The following is a 15,790-nucleotide window of genomic DNA, read 5'->3' as shown; positions in this document are numbered from 1 at the left end:
TCTCATCTCTTTTCTCTACGGCATCAAAGTCAATTTCTTTCTTATCAATCTCTTCCAAATGCAGTCAGCAAAACATATCGTTCTAATTCTTTTTGTGGGGGGGGGGTATTTTTAACTCCTCAGTGAATGTTTTTCTTTTCTAAATTCTAAGCCTAGTTCTTGCCAATTGCTTTCCTTTTCAATTTTTTTTAATTGAGGTGGGATGCCACACCCAGCTCTGTTCAGGGGTTACTCCTAGCTCTGGGCTAAGGGATCACTCCTAACAGGGCTCAGGGAAATATATAGGGTGCTAGAGATGGAACCTGAGTTGACCGTGTGCAAGTAGGGTGCCTTACCTGCTGTCTATCTCTCTGGTCCCACCAATTCCTTTCTAATGTATTCAAAAGCACATAGATGTCTAGTCCCACAACAAGATGACATTTCAATTAAATCCAATTTAAAAATTATGCAAAATAGAAGACATTGGTGAACCCAAAGAGCTCGATTTAAGAATGTGTAAAATACTTGAATACTTGAATATGCTGTCACGAAGAATATAGAAATACATGAATAATAAATACATCAAAGTGTTCAAGGTTAGTGTGAGCCGAGAGCGAGCGGTCGTGGGCGCTGTCGTTGCGTGCGCCGCCTCGTGGGTTCCGAGCGACCTAGCGGACACCGAGCGGGCGAAGATGACCGAGTACATCCGAGTCACGGAGGAGGACGAGAACGACGAGCCCGTCGAGATCCCGTCGGAGGACGATGGCACCGTGCTGCTGTCCACGGTCACGGCGCAGTTCCCGGGCGCCTGCAGCCTGCGCTACCGGAACCCCGTGTCGCAGTGCATGCGCGGCGTGCGCGTGCCTGGTGGAGGGCATCCTGCACGCGCCCGACGTGGGCTGGGGCAACCGGGACTACGTGGTCAACTACCCCAAAGATGACAAAAGGAACATGGAGTAGTCTGATGCTTCGTCGGAGGTGAAGGTGAAAAGGGCCGTGCAGAAGACGTCTGACCCCATCGTGCTCGGCCTGCCCTGGAAGACCACCGAGCAGGACCTCAAGGAGTATTTCAGCACCTTCGGGGAGGTCCTCATGGTCCAGGTAAAAAAAAAGATATCAAGACTGGTCACCAAAAGAGGGTTTGGCTTTGTGCGGTTCACGGAGTATGAGACCCAAGTGAAGGTGATGTCCCAGCGACACATGATTGATGGACGGTGGTGTGACTGCAAACTTCCAAATTCTAAGCAAAGCCCGGATGAGCCTCTGAGGAGCAGGAAGGTGTCTGTGGGCCGCTGCACCCAGGACCTGACTGCCGACGAGCTGCGGCAGGTCTTCTGCCAGTACGGGGAGGTGGTCGATGTGTTCATCCCCAAGCCCTTGGGGGGGGGGGGGGGCGTTTGCCTTCGTCACATTTGCAGATGATCAGGTGGCCCAGTCCCTGTGTGGCGAGGACCTGATCATCAAAGGCATCCTCTGCGTGCATATCTGCAATGTGGAGCCCAAGCACAATAGCAATAGGCAGTTAGAGAGAAGTAGAAGATTTGGCGGTAATCCGGGTGGCTTTGGGAACCAGGGCGGGTTCGGGAACAGCCGGGGTGGCGGGGCGGGGCTGGGCCACAAGCAGAGCAGCAACATGGGGGGCGGGATGAACTTCGGCGCCTTCAGCATCCACCCGACCATGAGGGCCACGGCCCAGGCCGCCTTGCAGAGCAGCTGGGGCATGATGGGGATGCTGGCCAGTCAGCAGAACCAGTCGGGCCCGTCAGGGAACAACTTGAGCCAGGGCAACATGCAGAGGGAGCCCAACCAGGCCTTCGGCTCCGGGAACAACCCGTACAGCGGCTCCAACTCAGGCGCCGCCATCGGGTGGGGGTCGGCCTCCAATGCGGGCTCCGGTAGCGGCTTCAATGCATGGACTTCAGCTCCAGCATGGACTCGAAGTCGTCGGGCTGGGGCATGTAGGCTGGGCTGGTCAGTTAGACGCTAGAGACTGGTGGGAATTCAAATTTTTCTAAACTCATCGTAAATATATTGTAAGATACATACGCACTAAGAATTTTCAAAATTGTTTTTTTTTCGGTGTGGAGTATATTCAGGAGTATTTTTGACATCTTTCATTTAGAAAAAGAAGAAAAGCTAAAGGAATTTTCTAAGTTTTGTTACATAACGGGTTGAACTCTTGAGTGTTTGAAAGTGAACTGCTGTTAGCCTGACAGGTAAACCAACACCACAATTGCTATCAAGAGGCTTCTCCTGTAATTATTTTATCCCTGGACTTGTCACCTGAATTATTTGCATGTTCAAAGTGGAACCCATTGGTTAGAGCTGCAGTCTTTCCTCCTCATTTTAATTTGAACCCCACCATACAGATTTTCTCCGTAGGAAGGTCCCTGGAGATCGTGGTGTTGCAATGTTTGGTTCTTTTCTTTCTGTTCAATTTCTTAACGCTTGTCTCCCCTCATATGCGAGAGTACGATATGAAGCCTTCATTTAATCTCTGCAGTTCATCTCATTTCAAATGTCTGTGGAAGAAGCACTCACTGACAGGAGTGCTGTACTCACTGCGCCGTGGGGCTCCATCCGCTGCTTTGCCCACGCACGCAAGAGCTCGTCCCCACGCCGACGGGCTTCGTCTCTGACGGTGGGTGTCCCATTTTTATCTGCTACTCTTTCTTTCCTGGAGTCGGATCAACGCTGTGACGGCAAGGCTGTGCTGTGAACCAGAAGGCTGTCTGAACTTCTGAAACCTTGTGTGGGATTGATGGTGGTGCTGGGGCATGAGACGCTGGTATGAGCGAGGACAGGAGAGCGTGTGCAGAGACTTGGTGGTGCATAATGGAGATTCTTTAACTGGGCGAGATGTGTCTCTCAACCTGTGGCTTTGGTGCGAGAGTGTGCGGAGAGCCATGGTAGCAGATAACATACGTACGAATGTTTCTTGCATTCAAAGGACATACACGTCTGTTGGAAGACTTGAAGTGAGTCTTGCTCTTAGCAAACCAACGTTAGCTGAATGTGTTAGTGACACGATACTGGTATGCCCCGCCCCCTTGTCAACTGCTGTGAATGCTGTATGGTGTGTGTCCTCTCCTGCTCCTGATCTGTTGGTGTGGTCATGTGGCCTGGCGCTGGTGAGCTGAGCTTACGTGCTGTACAGGAGTCTCGGAGCGGAGTCGCCAGTGGGGGGGGGGGGGGGAGCGATCCTGGGGCCTGCCCACCCCGAGGATGCGGTTGGCGGTCTTGTACCCTGTGCTTGGATGCTTTTATAAGAGTTGCCAATGTTGGAAATTCTGAAATAAAACTGATTTAAATAAAAAAGTGTTCAAGGTTAAAATCTAAAAGTCCAATAATTTTATAGTTGGTGAGAATGCAAGCCACTGGAATCCTCATAAATAGGCAGCAAATGTGATGGTGGCAAATTCCTTAGAAAATTAAATGTACATACATACTTAGCAACTCCATTTGTATTTCTCCCTAGAAGATATGACAGCATATGTATACACAAACTATAAAAATACACATCAGCTTTAGAGAAACTGGAACTCATCCAAACATTTATCCACTGGTTAGTGTACAAATTGTGATAAATCCCTGTAATAGAATGCTTCTCCCTGATACAAAAGAATTATTCCTGGAATTCTATAAATACTTTTATGTTCTTTTCTTTCATTTTAGTGTTGGGGCTCAGAGCTTACTTCTAGCTCTGTGCTCAGGGACCACTCCTGGTGGTGACTTGGTGACCACATGGAGTCCTGGAAATTGAACCCTGGGCAGCTGCACTATATAGCTCCAGCCCCTGGGATTCTATAAACCTTATACTGGACACAAGGCAGCATACTTTGTAATTAGAAATACATAAAAATGCAAAACAGATTATGGTATAATAACCCAGGCTACTTGCTCCAGTCTAGGATTATTTGGGCAAAGAATGACTAGAAAAGCATACAAAAGAACTTTCTGAATAATAGAAATGTTCTAAATTTTAATTGAGACATTGATTACATCTAGGAGTCTCAGTGAATTTTTCACATTATATGTAAGCCACTTTCTTTTTTTCTATTCCTCAGCCAAAGAAGGCAGAAAGAAAGAAAGAAAGAAAGAAAGAAAGAAAGAAAGAAAGAAGAAAAAGTGTACGTAATAAGCCCACTAATATTCTCAAGTTATCTCAAAGATTTGTAATAGTAGTTGGACCAAAGACTAACCGAAATAAAGATAAGACTGTAATTTGAGATACCAAAGAGTAATGAATAAGACTTTGCATATGATTTATTTAGAATGGGTGAAGGACAACTAGAAGGTGAAGGTAACCACCAGATTCTTGGTTTGAGACAATTAGGTGGTTTGTGGTTTCAAATCCATAAAAATACAGAAGTTGAAACTTTAATTGATATGTGAGGGGATGAAAACGATTACATGTTTCACATATGGTTGAGGTGACCCTAAATTATGCAAGTTAGGTCTGGGTAAAAGTTAGATATACTGTTTCACCTTGGATGGAAGAGGAATAATTTCCCATAATGTCTTGGTAGTTATCATCACACAGATATCATAACACAGATAGAAAGGAGAGGAGGTTGTCTAGAAAGAGAATGTAGTGAAAGTGCAATTAAAGAACTGATATGACAGAGCCTTTAAAAGAGTCTATAGACCAAGTAGAGAAGATATGGTTGACAAAGAACACTGACAAATAATGCCTAGAGATATCTGAGTAAGGCTACCTGAGGAAGGGGAAGCAGCTGACACAGACAAAAGAACTATGCCTTTGATGAAACATTGGGTTGGAGAGGATAGGGTGGGTGGGTTTAGCTCCAGACAGTTTCTTTAGGTTGAAAGATGTCAAAGTTTTACAGCTTTGAGCTGGGAGGCCAGACCACCTCCTGAAAAAGACACAGGGGAAAAACGAATGGATTTCACAATCACTAAAGTAGAACAGCAGAATTTAACTTTTAAAACTTGGATTAAAAGCTTGAGACTGTATAGGGTAGGCGCCTGCCTGGCACACTGCTGATCCTGGTTTGCTCACAGCACCACATATCATCACCCAAGCACAGTGATCTCTGAGCACGGAGCCTGGAGTGGCCTGAGCATACCCAGGTGATGCCCCAAAATAAAAACAAATAACAACCAAACAACGTTGATAAGGTCTCTAGCAAGTGTTCAATGACAGTTGGAATCAGTGCCTTGATTTTTTTCATAATAACAACCTGTCTAGTTATGCATTTTCTTTTCTTCTTTCTTTAATTGAATCACCAAGAGATAAAGAGTTGAAAAGCCATTTATGGTCAGATTTCAGTCAAACAGTGTTCCAACACCAATCCCACCACCAGTGTACATTTCCCACCACCTGTGTCCCTAGTTTCCCTCCCGTCACTCTTCCCCCACAAGCCTCTCTCTACAGCTGGCAATTTCCTTCTTTCTCGCTTTGCCTGTTTTTCCCCATCTCTTTCTGTCTCTGTCTGTCCCCCCCCATCTATCCCCCTCCCCACTTTTGGGTATTATGGTTTGAAACACAGATACTGAGAGGTTATCCTATTTGTTCTTTTACCTATTTTCAGCCAGCAGTTCTTAGAGTGATCATTTCCAACTATCTTTGTCAGTGCAATTTTCAATTGCATAATGTTATGCTTATGCCCAAGCTAGAAAGGAGAATGGTTGGGTTCATATAACATCATAACATCATGGATATACAAAAAGTTTCAATTAAAGAGTCAAAATTTTAGAGAATGAATAAAATTAGGTACCAAGGAGAGAGGAGAAGGACAGGAGGAAGCTGATGGACAGAAGAGGACAGGTACAAATTTGGACAGGAAGATCAGGTACTGTCACAGCACAGGGTTGTTGGAAGTCTTTGAACCAGCAAACCAAAAAGACCAAAAGATTTGTCAGAGAGGGAATGTCTGCGTTGATTATTTCAGCAGATCCAGCATTTGGAGAAAGGAAATGACACAGGTATCAGATTGCTAAGGTAGAGTAGAGATCACAAAACCAAAAGTCTAGGATATTAGGTGAGTCAACGACAAGGATAATGAAGTTTTATTGATGATAGCAGATGCTGGAGAGCAAAACCATGCCACAGTTTTGATAGTCCAGTCCAGTGAGTAAGGCTGTTTCCAAACCACCACATAACAGCCGTGAGCAGGAGATGAGAGTAGCATAGCCAGCTGGCAAAGAATGGGAAAAGAATTGATGTTTGGACAGCAAATCAACCCCAACAACCATCTTAAAAATGCAGAGAGATGCAGAGAATCCTCCACTTAAGAAGACTAAGAATGAAATTTTGTTCTTGTTTCAGGGGGAGCAGATCTCAGCCTCATCAGGAAAGGTGGGTGAAGGGGAGGAAGTCGTAGAGTTGGCGCTGGACTGAGATGAAAGAAAGAGAGAGGGTGAAGAGTAAGGGCCCGGTGAGGAGTGCTGCTTGGCTGTGGAAAGTCAGAGGGTGAAGGGTAAGGGCATGGTTAGGAGTGGTGCTTGGCTGTGGGAAGTCAGCTCCTATTCTCTGCCACTAATCACTGGCCTCAATCAGTGTGGAGCGAATGGTAGTAGGGGCCACAGCAGAGTATATAAAACTAGAATGTGAGGGAGATACAGAACCACTGCCCAACTACAGCTAATCGTCTCTTCATACACTGCCATTAATCAGTCAACAAAAGGGAGTTCTTAGTCTCAAATGAGGTTGATGAAAATAGTTGATTACCTAAACTTCTTTACAGGTGATAAAATAATAGAAAAATTACAACTGAGTAGCCAATTCACCATATTATTGTTAAAGACTTTGATATAAAAATGAAAATAAAAAAATAAAGACTAATATAAAGGCTTGTCGACCAAGTGATCTTTAATTGTTTAAGGGCAAATCCTGAGCATGTCATTTTCTTTTCTTTTTTTTTTTTTGTTCCTTTTTGGGTCTTACCCAGCGATGCTCAGGGGTTACTCCTGGCTTTGCACTCAGGAGTTACTCCTGGTGGTGCTCCGGGGACCAAATGGGATGCCAGAAATCGAACCCAGGTTAGCCGCATCCAAGGTAAACGCCCTACCCCGCTGTACTATTGCTTCAACACCCTTAACATGTTATTTTCATTTCCTTTTAATTTCACTTCCATTGACTATTCCAGAAAACAAGGGATATACTGCTGAAATGGTTTTTATTGTCAAAGTTCCTGGCTTTTACATTGCTGTGTAGGCTGTAATTAATTGCCTTAGTGGCCTCCTGGTCCTAGAGAGAAATATGAGAAAGGGGCTTACTTGACTGGTATTAGTCAGTGGGGATGCACCATTCATGACAAACATTATCCATATCACTCATGTGTCTGACAGATATGTGATTGGCAGCTAGACTGAGCACATTTCAGCTGCAGGATTTATCCCAAATTTGATTCAATGATTTCTGAGATAAAAGCATCATAAATATCTTCAAGCAGTCACTAGAAATTGTCAAGGCAGTAAAGGAGAAATTATTGAATTATCGATTCTGATACTGAATTTCTGTTTGATATTTTTATTTATATAACTGTTGGTCTTCTAAAAAAAATACACTTTGTTCCAGTGCCAGACATCTCATGAGAAATTCATTTTCTTTTCATTTTAAGATACTTGGATTATACAGAAAAGGCAATGAAATAGATTAGGAGGATTTAAAAAAGAAGAAGAAGAAGAACTAAGTACTAAGGCAGAAGGGAAAAAGCTCAGTGAAGACAGGAGTTTATTGAATAACATGAGTGTGTTGATCTGAAGTCATCCAGAATAGGATTAGCAGAACACTAGATGAAAGACAACCATGCGAGCAAGCCGGGTCCTGGGAAAACATCCAACCCCATCAAAAAATGGGGCAATGAAATGAACAGAAACTTTCTCGAAGAAGAAATCAGAATGGCAAAAAAGCACATGATAAAACGTTCTACATCATTAATCAAGGGAGATGCAGATCAAAACCACAATGAGATACCATCTCACACCTCAGAGACTGGCCCACATTCAAAGGAACAAAAGCAACCGATGCTGGCGTGGATGTGGCGAGAAAGGAACACTCCTTCACTTTTGGTGGGAATGCGGACTGGTTCAGCCCTTTTGGAAAACAATATGGACGATTCTCAAAAAATTAGAAATTGAGCTCCCATTTGAGCCAGCAATACCACTCCTGGGAATATATCCCAGAGAGGCAAAAATGTATAGTCGAAGTGACATCTGCACTTGTTTGTTCATTGCAGCACTCCTTACTATAGCCAGAAACTGGAAGAAACCTGAGTGCCCAAGAACAGATGACTGTTTAAAGAAACTCTGGTACATCTACACAGTGGAGTACTATGTAGCTGTTAGAAAAGATGAAGTCATGAAATTTACATACAAGTGGTACAACATGGAAAGTATCATGTTAAGCAAAATGAGTCAAAAACAGAGGAATGGACATAGAAAGATTGCATTTGTCTGGGGAATATAAAGTAACAAAATCTGAGATTAATACCCAAGAATAGCTGAGATCAGCACCAGGAGGATTACTCCATAGCTTAGAGGCCAGCTGGGCATTCTAGGAAAAGGGCAGCTCAGATAGAGAAGGGAGCACCAAATAAAGGGTGTTTGGAGGATCTTCCCAGGAGGGGAGATGCTTGTTGAAAGTAGACTCTGGACTGAACATATTTGCCACTCAATGCCTCTTTTGCAGAACACAACACCCAAGAGGAGAGAGAGAACAAAAGGGAATGCCCTGCTACAGAGGCAGGGTGGGATGGGGATGGGGGTGGGAGGGATATTATCCATTGGGGTGGAAAATGGGCACTGGTGGAGGGAGGGGTATTTGATCATTGTATAATTGAAATCCAAGCACAAAAAATTTTAAATCTACAACTGTACCTCATTGTGTTTAACTAATGAAAATTTTTAAAAATGGAAAAAAAAAGAAATAAAATAAAAAGATGAAACACCAAAGATGCTTTGCAGGGCATGGGATCAAAAAAGATTCAAGCATAATCCATATTTTTTTTCAATTTGTCTAAATTTTTATTTGACTAGCAATACTTAGATCTCCAATTTTTACTTCCAGGCTTTTCTCTGAAAATGATTTTTCCAATCAGTTGTCTTGCCATCCAGAAACACAGGTTTGTTTTGTTACTCCATTAATTTCCTAAATTAGACCCATTTTAGACCATAAAAAAACAATCCAAGTAATTCACCTTTCTTTACTTTTCATTTCTACTTTATTATTTTTCATATTAGGTTTCTACTTTAGAAATTGAAATTAACTCTTAAAGGTGTCTCAACCACCTCGCTTTCTAATGCAGGTTTCATCTTTTCAAACTCTTCAATATTTAACTGAGGTGATATGTTTATAACATTCTTTGTTACAGATGCAAGTATGTAATTTGACAAATGTATATAGTACAGCATGCAAACCACCAAAGGAGGAATTATATCCATCTCCACACCACTTATTCCATCTCTTCTTCCCTTCTAGTCATCATCAATTAAATACATAAATATTTAGATACTGTTTGAAAAATTTTAATGATAAAGATCATGACATCTAAGCATTATGACAAAGGTCCACTTGATTTGAAACGGTACTAATTCTTTAGAAAATTATTCTTTATAACAATATATAATATGAAGTTGCAAGTGACTTTGGGTATGATCTAATTCAACAGTGTACCCATTTTTTGGGCATTATATAATGGGATGGGGAAGTTATAGTGAGTGAATATATAAAGGTTGAACAGGATGTCAATGGAAACAATGAATGAAATATCTCTGGATAATATAAGACATTAGGTAAAGGACGTATTTGTATTGGAAGCCATATAGAATATAACCGAGACATTTTCCCAGAACACAGACACAAAATATTAAATAGATATTCATTTCATGAATGTAAATAAATAAGGCGTGTGGTACTAAACAAATGTAGATCAATATTGAACTTTTTGATTAATCTAAATATTCTTCTGTTTTGCTTAATATCTTTTAAGTAGAATGGATTAGAGAAAAGATACAGACCCAGAATAATAATACTCAGAGGAATACTGCTTAAAACTGGATTAAATTTATATTTACTCAACAGAAAATTGCACATGTACTTATGCATGCAGTGTCTTCCATCATCCTTACTTCATATCCCCATTATCAACTTTGCCAGATGTGGCTCATAACAAGAACAAGCGAATATCTTGAAGACCCATGAATAGCTTATTTGAATGGAAATGTCATCTTGTTTGGTTCAATTAAATTTGTTCTTTGGTCAGTTCATAGAAATTCTTTCTCTTATTGATACTACCCATCTTTGCCTTGAAGGAGAAGTACAAATATCCACAGTGTAGATGTAACCGTCAAATAACTTTTCAGTGTTTCCAACTGTCTGAAAATACCTATGGTGGAAAGTAGTCTAAGTGAAGCCTCTCAGTGTGGGATATTTATGGCACTGTAACTATTACTGGCATTTGGACTTCATTCCCTTGTACCTTTTATCATTCTTTAGTGCAACGATGGTTCAGATTTTGTGTTCTCTCCTACAACCAGTACTTCCTTCTCCTCCACAAAAATGTTATCTGCCAGTCCAAGTGAACACCGGCATGCTGCTGGGAAACCTGAGAATGTATGTTCTTACACACCATCACAAAATTGAAGACCAGCAAACTGTTTTACATTTTTGTGAGGATACCTTGGAGGTATAACCAACTGACATAGAGATCAACTGAACATAGTGAGACAGGGTTCTTCCGAAAATGTTTAGGATGTCACATCATTCCACTTTGCTTCTTTATTTTCCTATGCGTTTTTTTTTTCCAACACTTCCTGAGGACACTTTTCACAGAAACATTCAATTTGCTGTTCGTCTCCAAAAAATCCAGTCTAAACAAGTTGACTGAAACAGTCGTGTGCCTCTGGGACTGCCCTCCTGAAATTCTTGGTCAAGCTATCTTTGATTTGACTTTCATTAGTGAGGTCCAAAGGGAGGATGGAGCAAATGGCAGGAAGCTTGGAGACTTGGCTTGCACAAAATCCTGCATCGTGCTGCTTCCTACCTATAGGGCAGGCAGGTTCTCAGCTCTCACCTTTGAACACAGACACAGTCTCTTAGTCCTTGGCAGTACGTTCTGCCAGGTTGCATGATGTTGCAGATATCCGTGAGTTTTGGTACTCACCTTAGGGGCATATCATGCCTAAGCAAGTGCAACATTAAAAGAGAGAAGAGAGGTAATGATGACATCTTCAGATGAAGCCCATAATAGCAAACAATATGCACTGTTCTGTTCTTTGAAGGAGGCCTCACATATTCACCTACAGTGGGTCTCCACAGATTTTGTAGAAGCACCCAGTCATCTTATTTTCTTCTTTATATTTTTTAATTTTTTGTTTTGGGGTCATACCTAGTGGTTTTCAGGGTTCAAACCTGGCTCTACTCTCACGGATCAATCCTGGCAGTGCTTAGGAAACATATGGGGTATGAGAGATTGAACCTACATGAACCATGTGCAAGCTAAGTGTCTGCCTGCTAAAGTATCTAACGCAAGTGCCTACTTGCTAAACTATCTTTCTCTCCCCATTTTTTGGTAATGATCTTAACAAAGACAAAGCTTTTGGTGAAAAATATTAATGGTCTTATTAATAGTTAAGGTAAGAAAAAATTTTGTTTTGAGTTGATGTGGTAGAATTGTTAAATATGCTTCTAAACTTCAATATCTCCTCCTCTGAAATGTATACGTACTTTGCTATAATTACAGCAGGTAGGGCATTTGCCTTGCATGCAGCCAACAAGGCAGAGCCGAGTTCGATTCCTCCGCGCCACTCGGAGAGCCCAGCAAGCTACCTAGAGTATCTCGCCCACACGGCAAAACCTGGCAAGCTACCCGTGAAGTATTTGATATGCCAAACACAGTAACAAGTCTCACAAAGTTACTGGGCCCACTAGAGCAAATCGATGAACAACGGGATGACAGTGACAGTGCCTATTTACTGATCAGGTTGGATTATTTTTTCCAGTATGCCTTTTATCTGAGTGTGGTCTTGTGATAAAGTTCTGGTTAATGCTATATAAACATGTAAGCATATGATATTTCATGAAATCAGCCTAGAAACACATGAAGGAATAGAAATCAATTGTCTTAGGTGCGCCTGAGCCATTAAATAGTGATAGAGGATCATGAAGTAGCTTTAATAGGAGAAATAATCAGTTATAATTGTGTTGTAAAAGGTAAAGCTTGGTACTTTGATAAGAATGCTATATGTATTTCTGGATTATGCACATTTAAATTCCATGTAGTTAAGAGGGCATCATACATTGCGACCTTAAAGTCAGAATACTTGAGGTCTGAGCAAAAGTACAGTCGGTGACATGCTTACTGTGCACATGGGTCTTCTTCCTAGCACATAATATAGACTCCTGAGGCCACTACAAGTGATCAGTGTAAAACCAAGAAGGAATAAGAACTGACCATCACTGGATATGCCCAACCCAAAAAAGAATGAAATAGATGTGAAAATAAAGTCAGAGTTCTCTCTTTCTCTCTCTCTCTCTCTCTTTCTCTCTCATAGAGGTTGGAGGAAATTGGACACTCTGGTGATGTATATGATTTAAAACTTTATACGCAAGAAACCATATAATTAACAATACTTAAATCACTGTTTTCAAAGGTAAATATATACAATATATAATTCTGTACTAAACCTATAATTTTATGGCATACCCAGTGGTGTCAGACTTCATACTATACATAGATGATTTTGCACCTGAATATAAATGGACAGTCATGGAAAATAAATTTATTTCATCAAAGCCTGAGGGTTTATTTTCATTAAAAATTGCTATTCACATGCTTGTAGGTTTATATACCAGGAATGAATGAGACTGTACAGACTCTACTTTCTCTTTCTCACTCATTGTGATGATATTGGCACCCTCTGGTTCCGTCCATGTTGAAGAAAAGGGCACATTTTCATAATTTCTGACAGTTGAGAGGTAAACGTACTGCATTGATATACGTTTTCACATTCTCTTTTTCTGCTCATCTGCTATTGAATACTACGTTGTATTCAGATTGTGGTAAAAAAAAAGCACCACAATGAACATAGGTATGCATATCTCATTTCAAATTGTGTTTTTGTACTTTTTTGGAAAGAGATATGAGTGTAATCACTGAATCATATGGCAGATCTTTTTGAGAAATCTCCATGGCCTTTTCAGGAAGGCTGAACCAGTATTTTTTCACTTCAAAAAGAGAAGGTTGGGGCCAGAGAAATGGTAGAGGGGGTAAGGTACTAGCCTTGCCAACAACTTATACCAATGCAAGCCCCTGCACAATCTACGTCCTCCCTCAAACCCCCAACCCAAGCCTCACCAGGATTGACTCCTGAGCACATAACCAGTAGTATGGCCTGAGCACCAAGAGAGTTCTCCATCCCTAACAGCAAACGACAAGAGAAAATGAAGGATTGGGGGTTTTCTTTTTTCTTTATTCTTTTTGCTTCTACAACTCCATCAGCACTTGGTGCTTTCATATGTTCTATCCTCACTGGTGTAATGTGATATTTTTGTCATTTTTATTTACGTTCCCTAGATAATTCCTGATGATAATTAACACTTCATTTTATGTTCCTATTGGTCATTTCTATATCTTTTATGGAAAAATATTTGCCCAACTCCTCTCCCCTCTGTTTGGATGAGGTTATTTGTTTTTGTTTATTTGTTTGGTTTGGTTTTGGGGTCACACCCGGCGATGCACAGGGGTTTCTTCTGGCTTTGCACTCAGGAATCACTCATTTTTCCCCCCACATTGCTTCTTTATTTTCCTATGAGGTATTTTTGCCAACACTTCCTGAGGACACTTTTCACAGAAACATTCAATTTTGCAGTTCGTCTCCAACAAATCCAGTCTAAACAAGTTGACTGAAACAGTTGTGTGCCTCTGGGACTGCCCTCCTGAAATTCTTGGTCATGCTATCTTTGGTTTGACTTTCATTAGTGAGGTCCAAAGGGAGGATGGAGCAAATGGCAGGGAGCTTGGAGACTTGGCTTGCACAAAATCCTGCATTGTGCTGCTTCCTACCTATAGGGCAGGCAGGTTCTCAGCTCTCACCTTTGAACACAGACACAGTCTCTTAGTCCTTGGCAGTGCGTTCTGCCAGGTTGCATGATGTTGCAGATATCCGTGAGTTTTGGTACTCACCTTAGGGGCATATCATGCCTAAGCAAGTGCAACATTAAAAAGAGAAGAGAGGTAATGATGACATCTTCAGATGAAGCCCATAATAGCAAACAATATGCACTGTTCTGTTCTTTGAAGGAAGCCTCACATATTCACCTACTCTGGATCTCCACAGGTTTTGTAGAAGCACCCAGTTATCTTATTTTCTTCTTTATATTTTTTAATTTTTTGTTTTGGGGTCACACCTGGCGCTGCACAGGGCTTTCTTCTGGCTTTTCACTCAGGAATCACTACTGGCAGTGCTCAGGGGGCCACATGGGATGTTAGGAATCAAACATGGGTCGGACACGTGCAAGGCAAACAACCTACCCGCTGTGCTATCACTCCAGCCCCTGAGGTTATTTGTTTTATTGCTGAATTTTGTGAGTTCTTTATAGTAGTAATTTAGATGCTAGTTCTATGTCAGATGTGTGATGTGTGAATTTTTTTTCTATTTAGCAGAACATGTTTTTGTTTACTGATAGTTTCTTTCTCAGTGCATACGCATTGTAGTTTGATGAATTCTGCTTATTTTTTTCTCCTCTACAGGGCAAGGCTCAGGAACTGGTGCGGGAGTATAGTAGGTAAGGTGCTTGTCTTAGAGGTGGACAACCCGGGTTCAATCTCTAGCATCATTATTCGTAAGTTCTTGCAAACTATGGTTTTAAAGAAAACAATTTAATTCGGATTTTATTATATATTAATATCAATAAAACATAATTTTCTCTGTCAGCCTTCCTCTAGGCATTGGAATATCACCAACCATCTGAAGAAATACCAGAACACTTTTCAATATAATGAATGCTAAGTTGTTTATATTTCTCTGTTTTCTTTGTCAGTAGAGCTGAATCATTGGGAACTTCTGAAATCAATATCATGAAGGCATGCTTATACATCTTTTTCTCCATTTTATGGTTTCAGTTCTAATATCACGGTCTAGCCTATTCTAAGTTAATTTTCTTACATAGTGTAAGATTCTATTCCAACCTAAATATGTTTTTATGCTTGACTCGGGCTGGAGCGATAGCAAAGCGGTAGGGCGTTTGCCTTGCACGCAGCCAACATGGCGGACCCAAGTTCAATTCCTGCACCCCTCTCGGAGAGCCCGGTAAGCTACCGAGAGTATCTTGCCCGCACTGCAGAGCCTGGAAAGCTACCTGTGATGTATTCAATATGCCAAACAAAGTATCAACAAAGTCTCCAATGGAGACGTTACTGGGCCCACTGGAGCAAATCGTTGAACAAAGGTAGGACAGTGTCAGTGTCAGTGTCAGTGTCAATTTCATTTAATCGTGAAGAGTTGTGACAAATGGAACTAATTTATCCCTTTTACAATGTGGCAAAAATGATTACGGGGACAGAGAGATAATTAGTGGACAGGCACTTGCCTTGCAAATACACAACCAGGGTTACATCCCTGGCACCACATATGAACTCCGAAGCCCAATAGGACTGATTCCTGAGCACAAAGCCAAGAGTAACCCCTGCACATAGAAGGGGAGGGTATTAGACAAACTACAAAACTAGAAATGCAACAAACAAAATTGATAACGCATCTTGGTTTATTAGCACACCCATCATCCAATATGTACAACTGGGTGTCTGCACTGAGAACTTTTAAAACCTATTTCTCTTAGTAACAC

General features: G+C 41.4%; 1 pseudogene; it reads left to right on the top strand.

Annotated features, from left to right (window-relative positions):
• The first annotated feature begins 671 nt into the window (after positions 1-671).
• On the top strand, positions 672-1,941 carry LOC130028362 (TAR DNA-binding protein 43-like; annotated as a pseudogene).
• Positions 1,942-15,790: the final 13,849 nt, after the last annotated feature.

The sequence above is a fragment of the Sorex fumeus genome, unplaced genomic scaffold (assembly GCF_029834395.1).
Source record: "Sorex fumeus unplaced genomic scaffold, SorFum_2.1 ptg000039l, whole genome shotgun sequence".
Classification (NCBI taxonomy): domain Eukaryota; kingdom Metazoa; phylum Chordata; class Mammalia; order Eulipotyphla; family Soricidae; genus Sorex; species Sorex fumeus.
The sequence above is the reverse complement of the archived record's forward strand: the minus strand, read 5'-3'. Positions and strand labels throughout refer to the sequence as shown.